The 17,520-nt window shown below is 30.4% G+C and overlaps 1 protein-coding gene and 1 long non-coding RNA gene across 6 annotated transcripts in view; both read left to right on the top strand.

The window, feature by feature from the left end:
• LOC147816935 (uncharacterized) overlaps nt 1–17,520 on the top strand; it is a 266,782-nt gene that overhangs the window by 190,149 nt on the left and 59,113 nt on the right. The gene's annotated exons all lie outside the window — the stretch shown is intronic.
• On the top strand, nt 2,533–14,465 carry LOC147816942 (uncharacterized). Of its 5 annotated transcripts, none has more exons than XR_015429580.1 (4): nt 2,533–3,338; nt 4,778–4,869; nt 8,604–8,719; nt 9,672–14,465. It is a non-coding gene; the product is annotated as an uncharacterized LOC147816942 (long non-coding RNA). The 5 variants fall into 5 exon arrangements; XR_015429579.1 differs by having other exon boundaries at nt 2,591–3,338; nt 8,442–8,719; XR_015429578.1 differs by having other exon boundaries at nt 2,605–3,338.

Raw genomic sequence — 17,520 nt, forward strand, 5'->3', positions numbered from 1 at the left:
AGTATGCAGTCTGAGCATAAAAAGGCGGTAATTGGGCTGAAATTCGAATTATCACGGATTATATCAATATCGAACAACTTATTGAAATCTGATGTGGTGCAAGTTTTTGCGTCGCTATAAAATTTTGTGGTCAATTTGGCTATAAAGCACTTGATATCATCAATGTTTAAGTCTTTTCTGAGTAATCTATTGCTAATCGCCCTTGGGGCGCCAGTCATTGTGCGTAAAAATTTACCTTCAGTTGTAGATAGCTTCTTTCTTAGGTTGTTGCTTATAGTAGTGAGGGTCGTAAGAATTGGTCGAATCGCTTGTATATAGATAGTTCTTTTATTTGCTAGATCAAGCTTTGAATTCTTAAGCAGGAGGACTTTGAGCGCAAAAAACGCTCCTCTGGCTCTTTTAATTATGTCGTTTAAGTGAGTACTCCAGCTCAAATTATATGAGATCGTGACGCCGAGGTATTTAACGTGTTTCACTGGTTTGATCTCAGTATTAAAGAGATAAATGTGGGGAGTATTTTGTTGTTTTTTCTTACTATTTATGATTAAGACTTCGGTGATCTACTGGGAACCGTGTCTTACAAGCATTACCACTATAAGAGATATAAAACATGCAGAGATAGACTCAGAACATATCCCGGTGTGTCCAGTTAACTTGCGACCTCATGTAACATTAGTTTCTTTTGAGGAAACAGTATATTAAATTTTTTGTAATTCATTTACGTCGCACTGGAGCTGCACAATGGGCTATTGGCGACTGTATGGAAAACCATTTTGATCATCTGCAGAGGGGATGGCACCTCCGCTTCGGTATCCCGACGACCTGCACGCGAAGTCGAGAACTTTACGATAGAACATTTCAACGAGGACCCATACCGCACACCCTTAGTCCCTACGCAGACTGATCCATGTGGTCACCCACCCGCAAACTGACTGCAGTCAGTGATGCTTGACTTCGGTGATCTACTGGGAGCCGTGTCTCAAAGATCAGTCCACTGCGGGGCAATTTTTTTTGTCTTCGTTTCTTGAAAAATATACATATACAAATGAATAAATTGTAATAAGGCAATAAAAAAATTAAATTTTAAGTATTTTAAATGCTTTGAAAAAAATTACAATCTAACATTTAAAAAATTTTGGTGTTTTAAAATTTCATGTTTCCAATTTGTTTTATTTCTATGTATTTTTATTTCTTTATATGCATCACACGGCACCCTGTTGGAGTTGTGTTCACCGACCTTCAGAGGGTGTGCCACTTCCTCCGTTGTACCGATAAAAGATAGTGGATACAAGTAATGATCAAATCATAGCAGAAACCAGTATTGAACCAATGATAGCGAGTTCGAGAACTGGTAAAAATCAGTGGATTCTAGTACCGATAAAAAAAAATGAGTTCGAATACTGATTAATTGATAGAGGGTTCAAGTACGGATAAAAAAGATTGCGGGTTGGAGAATTGTTCAAAAGAGAGTGGGCCTGAAAGCTCTTCAAATGATATCCAATTCGAGTACTGATAAAAAAGGGAGTGGGTTCGAATATTGAAAACAAAAGGAAGTTGGTTGGAAAAATATTCGATAGATCGATAGAAAATATTCGATAGATAGAATAATGTTCAAACAGCCGAATTGTGGTAGAATATTTTAAGAAAACCTTAATTTTAAATTTAATTTTTTCAAAAAATATATTCGAATATTTAAATTTTAATTTGTCAAAAAATATTGTTTGAAATTTCGCGTTTTGACATCTAAAATTACTTAATTCAAAATTTTATAAAAATTCTTATATTATACAGTGATGCATCAATTTTGAACGGATCACTGTATTAATACTGTTGTTGTTCATTTACGAATAGTACGAATAGTACACATTAGGACATTGCAGAGACACCAGGTTTACGGTGAGACTTGAACCCGCTATCTCTACGTAACAGATCCCCCTCTGTCACGGAGTTCAGTTGGTGAAGAGGATCTATATGATTCTCAATTTTATCCTCTGAATCTTGAGAGAGATGAGTTTAAATTATAGATACATAGCGAAAGTAGCAGAACAGAGAAAAATTCAGTGATAAAGGATAAAAAAAAAGTGATTTAATGCCTGGTTTTCAATGGCCAAATATGGTGTACCAGTACCAACACCTTTGGAGAGCATCAAACATTCTAAGGTACTCATTAGATAAAAATACCTTTAGAGATAAGTAAGTAAGTAGGTCATCGGTGGCTGGGTGTTAGGGCTTCGCGCTCTCGTGGCACAGGTCCTGCGTTCGAGGTGAGGTTGACTCAGCCTTTTATCCCTTCAGTGGGTCGATAAATGAGTACCAAGCATGTTCAGGAGCTAAACACTGGAGGTTCCGCGTTTAACTGAGCACCTAAACAGAACATCTACTCCTGTACCGCAAAGCCCAAGGTCAAGAAAACTGAGATGTGCACAGTAGGCCTTGGCCCTCTAGGGGCTGTCGGGTCACTGAGTTTAGTTTAGTAGGTATTTATTTTCGTTGCACTAGAGCTGGCCAATGGCTATAGGCGGGGGTCTGAGAAGCATCCCTGAGGATGATCCGAAGACATGCCATCACAATTTTTCTTAAGGCAGACATAGATTTGAAGAGGACGGACATTTCTCCAAATCCCTGTACCCACGGTACTGCTCGGTGACCCACCACAGGATTTTAGATTCCACAGATTTTACGAGTAAGTATAACGCATTTATTCGATGGGTCTTAGCGGCATCCAGGATCGAACACCGGCCCTTCCGGACCAGAGTCCGATTCTCTAAACACTGAGCTACCACGGTCCCTATCAGAGATAGTTGTAGTTCTAGTTCATTTACGTTGCACTGGAGCTGCACAATGGGCTATTAGCAACGGTCTGGGAAACATCCCTGAGCATGATCCGAAGACATGCTATCACTATTTTGATCTTCTGCAGCGGGGATGGCGACTCCGCTTCGGTAGCTTGGCAGCCTACGTGTGGAGTTGAGCACGCTACGGCAGAGCATACTAATGAGGACCCATACCACACGCCCTTGGAACTTGCGCAGACTGATCGAAGTATTCACCCATCCACACACAGCCAGTGATGCTTGAATTCGGTGATATTCTGGGAAGCGTGTCTTAACGATCAGTTCACTGTGAGAAGCCACCAGTGATCAATCCTTTTCTGTCAAGCAAGCAGCTGAAGAGAAAAATGGTTTTTGTGACAAAAATGAACAGTCGGATGCGATCCCAAGCATTCACCCTTTCATATAAAGAGAGCAACACTCGCTCGTTCTTTACTCACGTATCTGTGGTTCGTGCAAAGTTGAAATTGTGGGATATACCGTCTGTTGTTGCTTCAATATTAACAGGTAAGTTTACTTTCATTTTGGTATAACCAGCAATATTTTTTGTATGAAATTATTTTAAGATAAAAAAGTTCATATTCATATCAACTTTATAGTCGTTGAAAAAGTCTTCGTAACTCTAAAATAAATAATTTAATTTCAAATGAAACAAGCTTCACTAAATTAATTCTCGGAAAATAAGATTTTGATGAACTAGGATTTTTAAATAGCGTTTAGATGCTTAAAGCATCTACGCACGCTATATAAAAAATCTACGTAATATTCGATTGGTTAACCTTTTCCTGTGTAGTGTTGAATTCGTACAAATTCTTGTTACTAGATACAACTCTGAATTTTTATTCCAGAGTTTTTACAGAGAACTAAAATCAATTGTTCTTATTATTGAAAATCTTACTTATTGAAAACTCGTATAATTTATTTTTTATGCAGTTTTTTTTGTTGCAGAGTTTCGAATCCTTATTTTACATACAACATGCTTTGAAACTTCTCTGACGATATATTGAGTACTTCTAATTAAAGTGGATAATACAAAGTAGACCTTTTGATCACTTTTTAATTAGTTTCTATTAACTTTCATATTTGGAATCTTAAAATTGAAACTTCAACAGTTTCAGACCCGTTTGTGAGTTTATTCGATAAATTCCTGGTTATAAGGATCTCCGATATAATGCCTAAACGATAGTCTGTTGTAAATTCCGGCCGCTTTCAGATTGACATTCAAATTTTTAATCGCAGCTCTGCTGTGCTTTCTGGCTATCATCGTTTCATGTTTTTCTCAATAATATAAGCAAAATACATAGCAATTATATAACCCCAAAAAATGTATCTTGTTGGACACTTTCAAACTTGCTAGGGTGCTCAAATAATAAATACACCTTTGACTTGGACAAAGTTTCTCCAGTTTCCTAACCATTATCATGGTTGGCCAGACAGCCCAATGTGGGCCAATGCCTTCATCTGAAGATTTCTCCATAATGACTTCCGATTTATCTCCTATTCTTTTCATAAATTGAAAGAAAGTCTGACTCCACAGAGTCAGCCCATCTTAACAGCGGCCTTCCCAGCTTTCTCGTTCCAATGGGTTTAAAAAGCAGCATATTTTTTATTGTATTTTCATCACTCATTCGAATCACGTGGGGCATCCAATTCATTCTATTTATTTTTATATTTTTAATAATATCGGGTTGTTTATAAATCTTGTTCCAGTGGGTTAACAAAGCAGTATCTTTTTTTAGATTCCTGACCACTATGAATAAAATTTGTTGCCCAAAAGATACAGATCCCTATTAAATTTGCAATCTACTTAAATTTCTCGTAAACTTTATGCAAAGTTCATATGCATTTCTCCATTACGATTATCCAATATATTTTATAATCAATGTATATTATATATTTGACTAGTTTCTTTTAAACGTAACGTTACTCTTTGTTGCTTCATTCAGGATTTCTGACTGGATTTGTCTAATTACGAATGGAGTTTCTTTTTCCTGATTATAAAACTACCAATGCTTGTGGAATCTCTATGAAAACAAAAGTGAGCATTTTCATTTTCTTGTGTTTCTATTAATGAAGATTTGTTTTAATCTTTAAATATTTCTTTACTCTTTGAGACTAAGCATTTGTAAACGTTAAACTTTAAGAAGAATTTCCTCCCAAAAACACGATTTGTTTTGGTTGGGAACACAAAGAAATAAAAGAAATCAGCGTACAGTGTAAAAACTGCACTATTTTTCTAAATTAAATGTTAAAAACATAAACAATCTTATAAAGAAACTTTTTCACAATAATACCGAATCTAGCTTTCAGGAATTTATAGGCTCTAATAATCTAAATGTTTATAAATCTGAAATTTCGCTCATCTCTCGCTCATTCACACCATACATTAAATACTCTTTCCTTTTTTTTTTCCGAACGTCGATACACTTTGGGTGAACACTATAGGTTGCATGTTGGTTGTCTTCAACACTGCTATGAATTAGATAGAAACTAATATTCGCCGCTAAAAAGTATTTTTAGTTGTAAAATCAGGATTTGTTTTTTCGTTTTGAGACTTAAGAACTTTCAAATTTTGTTTCTGGTCTGAATTTTTTTTTATGCATCGGACGATCCATTTAAAAACGGTGACTCACTCATTGATGAAAATTATTTAACCGAAGATAATTCCCAGCAAATTTTTTATTTTGTAGTCTAAAATTTCGAATTGTAAGACAAAGTAACACCCAAAACTGATAAAATTTAAGCAACAGCAATCAAATAGTTAGTCAGAAGTGAAAAATTAAGCTTTTTCATAAATTTTATTATTCAAACCGATTCTGTCATTGAAAATCGCATGATTTAAAGAGTCAAAATTATTCTGTATATTATGTTCGTCCAACAAACTCCTATCCGTATTGTCATACTCTTGGTTCAATAAAATTATTCACAAATGATTCTATCGGAGAAACAACCGAGCGGTCTTGGTCTAAGCTAACAGAATTAAAACTGAGATTTATTGCAATTTGGAGTAAGAAAGGACAGTTAAATAGCAATTTATTAAACTGAATATTTTTAAGTACATCAAAAACAAATTAAAAACTCTTCGACAAAAGTTACATTTTTCTAGTTTTCGATTTTTGCGAGTGTCTTAAGTTTCATCCTTGTTTTAGACAGACTCGCTTAATTTTAAGTTACTTCCAAATTCATTATTTTCTAGTTTGAAGTCTAGGATTTTAAGTTAGAAACGATGTTTTTAATGTCTCCACCTTTTGTTTTATGATAGTAATTTTCTGCAAACTATATTCTCACCAGCATTTCATTGAAATTCAAAAGTAATGGTAAAGGGTTTCTATTATTTGGTAGATTTTTAACTTTAAATTCCCACTGGATTCTTTTAACCACGCTGAAAACTGGTGTACTAACTCTCCGAACTTGATGTTGAAAAACTAAAAATAGTGCGAAGAACACCAAACTGAGCCTTAACCAAATCGAGCCTTCAGACAAAATTTAAACGGTGTTAATCGAAAAAGGGGAAAACTTTATTTTTCGGCTCTGTTAAACTTATTTCGAAATAATCTTAATATTCTCTTTACACAACGCCTTTGTATGGTTTTTCAAACAAATGTTATTTAAAGAGTCACTATTTATATGGAATCTAAATTGAATGTTTTTCACTTTAATCAGATTGTCTCTTAAAGTAACTTTATTGAATCCTGTGTGTACTTATTTTACTGTAAATATAAATGTTTGCTCTACCGAGTACCAAAAGTGGTGGCAGATACTTTACACAAAGTAATTCATTAAAAACTTGTTGTTTCACAATGTTCTGGAACTGTTCTTTGATCTACAACACTTTTTATTAAGCGGTTGTCGGCATTTTTTGGGTTACGCGCAAGCTTTTTGCCGTGCCATTAAATGAGGAATTCAATTGTACAAATCTCCCACAGGAAGTCTATTTGAAGCAATGAATTTTGTAAAATAAGTCAGAGTAAATGGTCCCGTAAATTTTATGAAAACAAACTATAAAATTTTTAATAAATTAAATTCTATTTCAGCAAAGGTTATTAATAGAAACTAGTAAAATTGTCAAATAAAATTCATAAGATACAATACGATAGTAATTAGTAGGGGTGTTACTGGTCGTGCTAATTATGTGCTCTATTTCTCCGCTAATCAACGCTTCAAGTCTTCAATGTCTCTGCTTTCGTATGTAGTTGGTTTCGGGTCGTGACTTTTATTGCACCCATCAATCCTCAATACTTAGCAGTTCTATCTACTATAAATGAAATTTCGATAGAAATATAGAGTTCTGATGATTTAAAAGCAATTTTTTATTTTACACGAGAATACTACGATTCGAATGTAAAAAGAGTATCTTTCGTAGATTTCGAGAAAATTGCCTTGACAACTATTTTCTATTACAGAACACTAAAATAGAATTTGAAAAACTGGTAAAACTAAATTTAATTTCTAAATTTGATTTTCATTTGTAGGCTTCGCCTCCCAAACACCCGTTATTAACAAGAGAATTTCAATTTATTAAAATTAAAAGATCAAAGGTTTTTAATGTATCCACTGATTTAGTTCCTGATTCTGTTTGGGATATCAGTCTTTTAGCTCAACATGCAAGACTTTTAAAATTCCTATTAAATTTTCGGGTAGATTATTTGGTACTAAGTAATGCTACTAGTCAAAAATGTCTCACTTTTGTCATTATTTTAACAGCATGTTTTGAAAGTTTTAAATAACTTACCAAAAATGTAAATATCGTAATCGACTATTTAAAAATCGTAAAACTGATATTTATAAATATTTTTATGAAATGTTTAGTATGCTAATATAAAATTACTTAATAAAGGATCATAACTTGAACGAAGTGTTTAAGCGCAGAGCATTTCAAAACACTATTAAGTAAAGATTATACATAGATTGAAACAGAATAACAAGTAATTTACAGATAATTTTTATTTAATTATGCTCTTGCAAACTAAAGAAATCTTGAGATAAAATAGAGTGATTTTTCTGGCTAATAAGAATAAGCAGACAATGCGAAGTTTTTAGAACATTGTGTAATAAAGAGCAACTTATGGGATCAAAAAATGAGTTGGATTTCGTGAATTTTATGATCTGATTAATTTTTTGCTTAAAATTTATATCATTTGAAAAGCTTCTGTGAATTGAGATTTTCTGCAGTGTTTAAGGAAAGCTTTATTAACTTGTTAAATGGCAAAATTTGTAAAATTCCTCTCCAATGATAAGTAATGGACGAGTTTGATCAGCCACCTGGTTGCTGAACTGAATTGTCAAGCAAATTCCCTTAAACTGTGTCGTTTTTTTTTCGTGTAATATTAAATGAATCTGAAGTTTAAAAACAATTTGATTGAAAAATATTTTTTAAGCAGCTTCATTTTTTCTTCCAATCAAAATGGTTTAAGTTAGTGCGTTGGCTGTAAGAAATCTGTACACTTTTTACCGTAACATTTTGAACTGAAATTTTTTTTAAAAATCACTTTGAAAGTATTCATTTACTAATGTAAGTGGTTTACGGTCCAGTAATTAGTTAATATTTAATTGCAGCCAGACTTTTGCTCACCGGAAGCCTGAATTTCACAGTAAGAGATGAATTTGCAGCCTGACTATTGCTCACCGGATGCCTGAATTTCACAGTAAGAGATGAATTTGCAGCCTGACTATTGCTCACCGGATGCCTGAATTTCACAATATGAGATGAATTTGCAGCCTGACTATTGCTCACCGGATGCCTGAATTTCACAATATGAGATGAATTTGCAGCCTGACTATTGCTCACCGGATGCCTGAATTTCACAGCATGGAAAGAACTAGTAACATTTTCTTGATTAACAGAAGTAACCAGAAATGAATTCTGGCTTTAAGGACATCGAAACAAGGTGTGTATGTAAGCTGTATTTTATTCTGTAAAATATTTGTTTAGTTAAGTTCTTTAGGCGCAAACTCTTATTTTTGGCCGTCAATTACTAAGCTCTATAAATTACTCTGCAAATAGTACATTTTCAGTGTATATTTTTCATAAAATAAACAATTTGAGATTCTCAAAAATTGCTTGCATGAGTCTTAAAAAATTTAATAAAGCTTGCCATAAAATTTATCTTAAAAAAACTTTTGCTAGAAATTGTTGCGTATTCTAAAATATATATTTTAAACTATGTAATAAAACTACGTAGTTTTTGAATTTATTAAATTTAAGACACTAATCTATATTTGGAAGTCAGTTTTTTTCTTTGCTATTTACGGAAATCTGACTTTTAAGATTGTATTAATGAAAGTTAAACAAAATCTGGCTAAAGACAAGTTTTTACAACTGTTTTGTGCACGCAAAACCTTTTTGCTTTACCTTTTACTCTACCATCGTGTATATGAAACCACGATAGCCCAGATACAAATTCTTATTCTGTTCAAATTCTGTTTGACTATGTCTTCGGAATTTCGAGTTTCTGTTAGTAATTTTTTTAAAGTATTATAATATATAATACAATATTTTAAATCTAGTTACGTCTCAAACTTTAACTGTTAAACTTGTGTTAAATTTAAATATTTGTTTTTTCTAAGCACTATATCTTAGTTTCAAATGAATATTAGTTATTGAACTTGAATTTCATGTCAGTTGAAAAAATTTTCTCACTAAAACATAAATTTAAATCAATTTACATTGACGGGTTAATTCCAGAGCCATTTCAGTTTAAAATTTCATTTTTAAGATTAGTTTGCAACGAAAGTTTTAAACTGCTACCACTCCAGTAATTTTTGAAAGAAATTTGTCAAAATATTTACACTCATTTTATCTCTAATTATGAAAGTGATGATTTGTTTTTGTTTTTTCAGAATTATTACCGTCCTCACTTCTATTGGAATGAACACCCATAGTACACTGCATGAAGATGAACGTCGAATGCAACAAATTGAAATAGAACTCTATGCAGGTCAAGAACTCTTTTTATATTACGTGGAATGTTCCTAATTTGTACACTTACCGCATTAATTGCCTACACATGTTAATCTTGACTCATGCAGATATATTAGATCGTTGATATTAGTTTCAATCTTACTTTTCTAATAAATAGCCTTAAGAATTCTTTTCAAGCAAGATATAATTAAAAACATTTCAATTAAATTTTGATTACAATATTCCTAAACTCTATAGAAAGTCAAGGAGCAAACAGATGCTCATAAATTTTAACTTTTTATTTTTAAACATTTTCTTTAATGTGTCAAATTACAAGATTCCAGTAAATATTGGTAAAAGCAAATACTGTTTGATGCAAAAAATCATTTTATAATAAAAATATAGGGCATATAGAGAACATCTCTAAGTACGCTAATTCCCTCATCAAATATCAAAATTTGTGAAGAACTTCTTTCCTTAACCGAATTTTAAATTCTGATTTAAGATGTTATGGGACGTTTTATGAAGTCATCGAGAAGAATGTAAGATTTTAACTCTGCTCAGGTCTTTTGTCCTTCAAGTTATCCTTTGTGCTAGTATAATTGAAAACATCGGGCGATCACTCAGTCTTCGGAATTGCTTAATTAAGTGTTAATTTCGCCAAACTTATCCAATTTTAGATTGTTGACACAAAAATTAGAAGAAACTAGCATTCTTATTGTGAAAGTAATAAAATTGAGTGCTTTCAAATAAAAACAATCATTGTAATTCTTTATTAGCGTTTTTTCTCTTCATGAGATTCAACTTTAAGTTAAAAAGGGTGTGATTCTGAAAACAATTAATTCAATTAATAATTAAATTTAAAATGTCAAGCAATTCTCAAAGTTTTTGCTGGAAATTTTGGTATTTTTATCGATGCACAAAACAGACTAAAAATACTTTTAAAGTTATATTTAATAATTCAGAAGCTGCTGATTTTGAATATCAGAAACTGGACTTATATTTACGTCGTTCGGTACCAAGTTTATAGAACGAAATTTTAATTGAACAGTTTTAGGGCATTTATAAAGCATACAATTTGTCTGCTTTCACAGTAAACCTGCTTTTCAGTTAGGAAAAAAAATGGACTTGACTTATGACTCTTTATTTTACTAAATTCTAAAAACCCTAAGGCGGAAGTGAGGGGGGGGGGTAATATATGAATGTAAAAACCTAAATAGGATTTTTACTTTTAAGCTTAATTATATAATTAAAAGTTTTTAATAGTCTACGTGCTCTAATTAAAATGAGTTGAGAAAACAAATTCAGAAATAAGTACTTCTGAAGAATTGTTCTTGCGTGATTTAGCTTAAATCTAAAGATTTTATAATATTGGTGTAATTGCAGTTGGAAAATTTAATAATTTTTTTTCCCATAAAAATGCTTACTTGTCTCAAGAATTTTCAACGTAGTTCAAAACTAATATCAAAATATTATTCTAGCAAGTGGCTAATATTGTAAAAGTAATAAGCTATTTAGTCCAGTCAAATTACTAATAGTAAATATAAGATAAATTACATTTAAAGTCTATCACAAATTTGAGTTTTAATGATTCTTATTTGCTGCTGGAGTAGTCAGATAATGACTAACTGTTCAATAATCACGTAACACACCTTAACATTAACCATAACACTAATTCGCTGCTTCAGTAGTAGAATAAGAATAGAGTAAAAGACTGAACATCTTTTTGAATAAAAGTAAAATTATAATTGGGATTGGACTGAATAGAAACTGAGCTGAAAAATTCATAACTTAACCGGAAATTTTATTTTTTAATAAAAATCAAAGTTTTGAATTACTAAATTTTTAAGGAATTTTTGTTTCAAAGGTCACAGCAAGTTCTTTAAAGTAAAAACTAACTTTCAAACACTGTAAAAAGGTCCTTTTAATGGCAATTATTATAAATTTACAGCTTACGAATTGCGCTTATTACATTTGAGAGAACTTTATAACTATAGCTTCATTCAAACCTCCAAGTCCATTTTACCTAGAAAACCAGGTTTCCATTTAGTTCTAGCCAGACTTAATTTTCTACTAGTTTTGTTTTTGACATGAATATTTTATAGAATCTGAATGTAAAAGAAACTCTTTCGAAAAAATTACTTTAAATAGAAAGTAAATATGAAGAGATTTGTTTTCAATGACAGCCCCAGATTTGTCTATTACATAAACTTTAAGACAAAAGTCATGTAAAAAGTTGCTCAATTAACATATAGTTTTGCGTCTGCAGCCCCTCAAATCTCATAATACGAGCTTTCGTGCCAATACAAAACTATTTGTAACGAAATCAAAGCTCCAGTCAATATGCACAATACTTTTAAACCAAAAGTTTAAATAGAATTCGATTATTAACTAAACCCTTTTTAATTTTTCCAGTTTAAGGAATTTTAACTTGAGTAGACGGAGCTTTTTATAAAACCGAAGTGCTTAAATTAAAAAAATTTCAAATATAAAACTTTTCAGAAATTACTTGTTCGTAAACATATTAAAACAACTCTAGAGGGGGAAATCTGGATGCCTGAAGTGTTTTATAGTTATAAGAGGGCAAATGTGTGTTGAGATTTTTAATAAAGGTAAGTCTCCCAAGTTTATAATAAAACTACTGATAATTTGATTTAGAGTTGAAGTAACATTGAAGGAAAAATAAGGATTTAATCTTTTACTTTAATATTACTATTAAACGTGAACTTTGACAGAGACTCCGAGGAACTCTAGCACTTACAGCCGAACAACATAGAAACTCTTAAACTAGGTCATGAATAAAATTTTAAAGGGTTTGGTGGAGTACAGTAAGGTCCTGGACTGCAATTTTAGTTTCGCAGGTTCGTGCCCTGAAAAATCCCCCAGCGCTTTAAAAGTGTTTATTAGAACTAGACAACTCATTGAGATAAAGACAGTAATATAATCTCTTAAAAATATTTTCAAAAAAAAGGGATCTAAGCGTTATGTGGATGAGGGCTGCCTTTGATGGAAGATCTTAAAATAAACGTTAAACTTTGTATCGTTCTGAATTTAAAACTTAGAATTGTTAGATCTTAGATTTCCGATCGATGTAAAGATGAAAATTTTTATACCAAACTTTAAAATGCAGCTCTAACTTTCCAAGTCTTAAAATATATAAACTACAGAAGCGAACATTTATAGTTGCCATTTTCAACATTTATTTCGATGCAGATAAGTTTCGACTTTGACTTTTATTAATCTTTAAGTGCTAATAATCGGTAAACAAATTTCTGGAGTGTCGTAGGGCAAAACTTTTCTAAATTTGGAGTAATTTAACAGTATTTGCATTTAATAATTTTCTAAATTTTCAATTCTACGTAAGTCTTTCAAATAAATAAAAGGTTTAAATGTAAGCAAATTTTATACGAATTTTTTATGAGCCAAAATTTAATTGAAATGTTTAACACTAAATTTACCTTTTTCCATGTATTAAAAGTACAATTTACCAATAAATTTAAAATTTTTTTATTCGCTTTAAACTTGTGTTAAAAGTAACTAAATTTGAATTGAAATTATGTTTTGAAATCTTAATTCTTGTTACCCTAAAGCTAAATGTTTTTCTTAAATATCTTGTATCAGTTATCACATGACTCAAACTGTACTCTTAAATTAGTTTTATTTTAAGACAATGTGTATTTAGTAACAAATGTATTGTATTACAATAGTATGAAATTCAATTTATATTTAATGTTGATGTCAACGATATTATTGTGTATATATAAGTATTTGGTGAGTAATGTGTCTTGAATATTAGTTTTAAAGCACTCTTTTTGTACACATTTCGCCACTAAAAATGCTCTTAGTATAAATCATTTTTTAAAAAATGAATACTAGCTAATCCAATAGTTTGTTTCGTATTAAACCAAAGGTTGCTGAACAAGTTTATAATCTTTTTAAAATTTTCAAAGATACTAAATTTTGAACAAATTGTCAAAACATAATAAATTTAAATTTTCTAAATTAATGATTTTTTTTCTGGATTACTAAATTTTCCGATATATATTAATTATAAATTTAAAATTGTGTATGACAATGCAATTTTATTTATTCTGTAACTTTCTATATTTGAAGACTGGACCTTTTTTAACAGTAATAGTAAGACACTCTTATAAATTAACGTAGTGAGTATAATTTTTATCTTTCTTAAATTTATTTCAGTTTAAAATTCTAAATTTTATAGTAGCTTAAGCCTAAGGTTGAATCTGTCATTTTGTAAAAGGGTCTTCTTCAATTTGGATCCATTGAAGAAACCCCTTTTTCAAAATGATTCCTTCAATTTTGGCTTTCATTAAATGAGATTAGATAAAAATTCAAAACTGCGAAATAAAATTTAAACTTTTAGCTAAACTTAACTGAACAAAATTTTAAAAGTGAACTGTCATAAATTTTTCAAGTTTTGTTATTTAAAAATGTTGCAATCACATGTTCAAAAATTTTATCACAATAGTTTCAGAGAAAGTAGTTAAATAAACAATTACGTTAACTTATATAATTAGCCATTTATAAATCTCCAACTGTGTAGAAACAAAATAGTAAATGTAATACTGGTTTAATTTTTTTTATTAAATAGATTTAGTGGCGAATGTTTTTAGTGTTTTGTATTGAATTATTGTTTTGATTTCTTTAAAATGCTAAATTTTGTAAAAGTTTGTAATTTGTCTTGGACAGAAATAAAACTTACGTTTAGTTTATTTTTGATCTTTTATTAAATAAGAACAAATTTTTGTTGCGTTACGTTATGGGATCGCGATAACCGATGATCTTTTATAGATACTTAAGCACAAACTCTTATTTCGGTAAGAAACCTAAATAAAAAATTTTGAAGAAAAATTACAAAGATTTACTTAAAATCCACTTAAAACCAGTATACTCGGCATGGTAGAGAACAAGTTTTATGGCGCTTAATATGATCTGGTTTACTAATGCTAAATGTTCTTTATATTAAAAAGCAAAGTATATCAGCATATGTTAATTCCATTATATTGTAAAAACACTTCACTTTTTAAATGTACTAAGTGTATTTTACATTGCATTATTAATTCAAATGTAAAGATTTAAAAATTTATTTATTTTAGCAGCAAACCTAATTGTTTGATAAAAATATTAAACGTTATAAATGCAAACAGAGGTTAGAAATTTTTTCTTTCGTGAAAAATGCTATTACACTTTGTATTTAGGATTTTGAAACATTTTCTCTGATTTTTGAAAATTCGATGCTTTAAGACTGAAATTCATTTTTGAATTATTATGAATCTGAATTTTTTGAAGTATATTTAACTATTCCTTAGTGCTAAAAATCGTGTTAAATTATGCTAAATTAAATGAAGCAGCCTTAACGGTAATTTCGTAGATTTTGTGTGAAACAAAGCTTTTAATAATTTACTCTTTTTAGTATTGTTCTAACGCTAAATCTTTAACTTCTTCGAGAATAGTTTATGTTTTTAAAGAATACGAAAATAGTGTTTAAAAACCATTAAATTGAAATGATTTCGTGCTATTTCACTTTATAGAATCTAGTTTCTTTTAACTTATGAAAATATTGGCTTTTTAAATTTTTCCCGTAGATTTTACTATTTTAGTTTGAGTATTATTTGGAAGAATTAAGGATTTTACATAACTTCTTGCAAGTAAGTTTTATATGCAAATAACTTTTCGGATGACTTTTGTCGAATACCTAATATTCGATAGATACTAAGAGAATGTAGTTTGCTTTATTATACGCTCTAATAATCTTAGTGTTTTTAAGAACGGGTTTATTGAAATTGCTTATAACATGCTGAAATGGGCCTAATCTCTCAGAAAAATAAAATTTCAAAAATTATAAGTGTTTTGAGTTTGCAAATCCTGTAAATTTACAGAATATTTATAAGGTTTATCTTTGGTTTAGATCGCAGTAAATTTTATATAAAATCAAAAGAATTTTTAAAGTTAATTTCAATATCCTTTAAAACTGATGTTAATCGTGAATTTAAATGTATAAAATGTCCTAAAAGTTCTATAAAGATATGTCTACGTGTCGCATTTGTTTTTATTCGCTTATTACATTTACTTCGAATTATTGAAAATAACGAAGGAAGTTTAGGTGCCCTATTTTCAAAAATGTAATAAATAAAAAATCTAACGCTGTCTGAAATGTTTTGAATATAAACTATTAATAGTAACGAGAGTTCTAGGCAGCTATTGGAATATAAATTAGTCTAGTATAAATTATTAATGTTTAATATTGTATATGGTATAAATTATAATGTTAAATGTTATCTCCATATAATATAGTATAAATTAAAGCTAAATTTCTCATCAAGTTGGAAATAAAATTGGACCTATGCTTACCCACTTTCGCGTCTTGATCAAATCACTGAGGAAACGCGACCCGTTGAAAACCCATCAATAGCTGTGAAGAAAATAAATGAGTAAAGCTCATATGCTAATCTGGGAATTGCGACGACAACTTTAATATTTTTCATGGCGAATCTTTCAATGTCAGAAAAATCAAGTGGCCTGTGCAGAGATGGTCCTTTTAAAAATTATTTGTCCTGAAACTTTTCCAAGCAATGTTCTTTTCACTAAGAATAACGTAATCATTTAAGTTTTGTCTCACCCCCTCTTTTCCTTCTCTTTTTCAAACAAAAAAAAAGATTAATTTCAGTTCGCCACGTTTTTGAAATCCAGTTAGGAAAATTTTTTAGTCACTTACTGAAAAAAAAATTCGTAATTTATTTATCACTTCCTTTGTACAACAAATACCTTTTCACGTTAAAATCATTGGAATCTTCAGCTCTCGTTCCTTTTTATTCGTTTTTAAAATAAAAATCTTTATAATTGAGCACATTTTTTTCTAAAACCTTTCTGGAAAATAGAACTTCCCAAGATTTCGCAACATATTCCGATTAAAAAAAATTAGGAAATAAGTTTTCTCAACTTCATATTATTTAGTAAAATGAGGACACTTGGGCAGTTCTAAAATGGTTCAAAGCTTCCATAATTATACTTAACTGTGCTGTGATTTAATAAAATATAATTTATACTTTTCATAGCTATATACCTTTGTAAAGAGAATTTAATGGGTATCCTCTATCAGTTTTAATATTTTTAACCCTTCTAAACTTTATGAAACTGAGATACAATAGTGAATGAATCCATTATTTATAACACTAAAATTATAGAATATCGTGCTATTCTTATTAAAAATGTATAAATTATTAAAAGCTCCTTTCTAACTTGAAATAAAACATTGTACAAGGACTCCTTCTTCTAGAAATAACGAACAATTGAATATATTTAGGGATTCTTTTTAGATTCAGGTACAGTCCGCAAAAATAAAAAAACGAATCACCCTGAATAGCTTTCGTTCTAATGATCGGATTTTCACGAACTAAGTGTCAACCTTAATGGTTTCTGGGGGTGACCTCAAATATGCTAATTAATTAGTGCTAACTATTAATTAATATATGAAATCAGACACAAAAACGTACTTTCTCTGAATAAACATGTAATTTTTTTTACATATTTGGAATCTAGACACTTAATTAGGGGGGGGGGGGTAGACAGAATTTAAAAAAAATTGGATCGTAAATTGGGTCACAATAAAGGTTTATATATTTGGCGATAGTCCAGAAAATCGCCAAAAAAAGTCGCCTGCGCAAATGAATATTTTAAGATTACCCATTGACTAATTCAAAAGAGGAATGCTTAATTTTACTAGGTTGCTAGGCAACCATGCCATAACTGTAAAAAAATTGAAATAAT

This window comes from Parasteatoda tepidariorum, chromosome 1, assembly GCF_982258835.1.
Source record: "Parasteatoda tepidariorum strain Cologne lab strain chromosome 1, Ptep-v5.0, whole genome shotgun sequence".
NCBI lineage: Eukaryota > Metazoa > Arthropoda > Arachnida > Araneae > Theridiidae > Parasteatoda > Parasteatoda tepidariorum.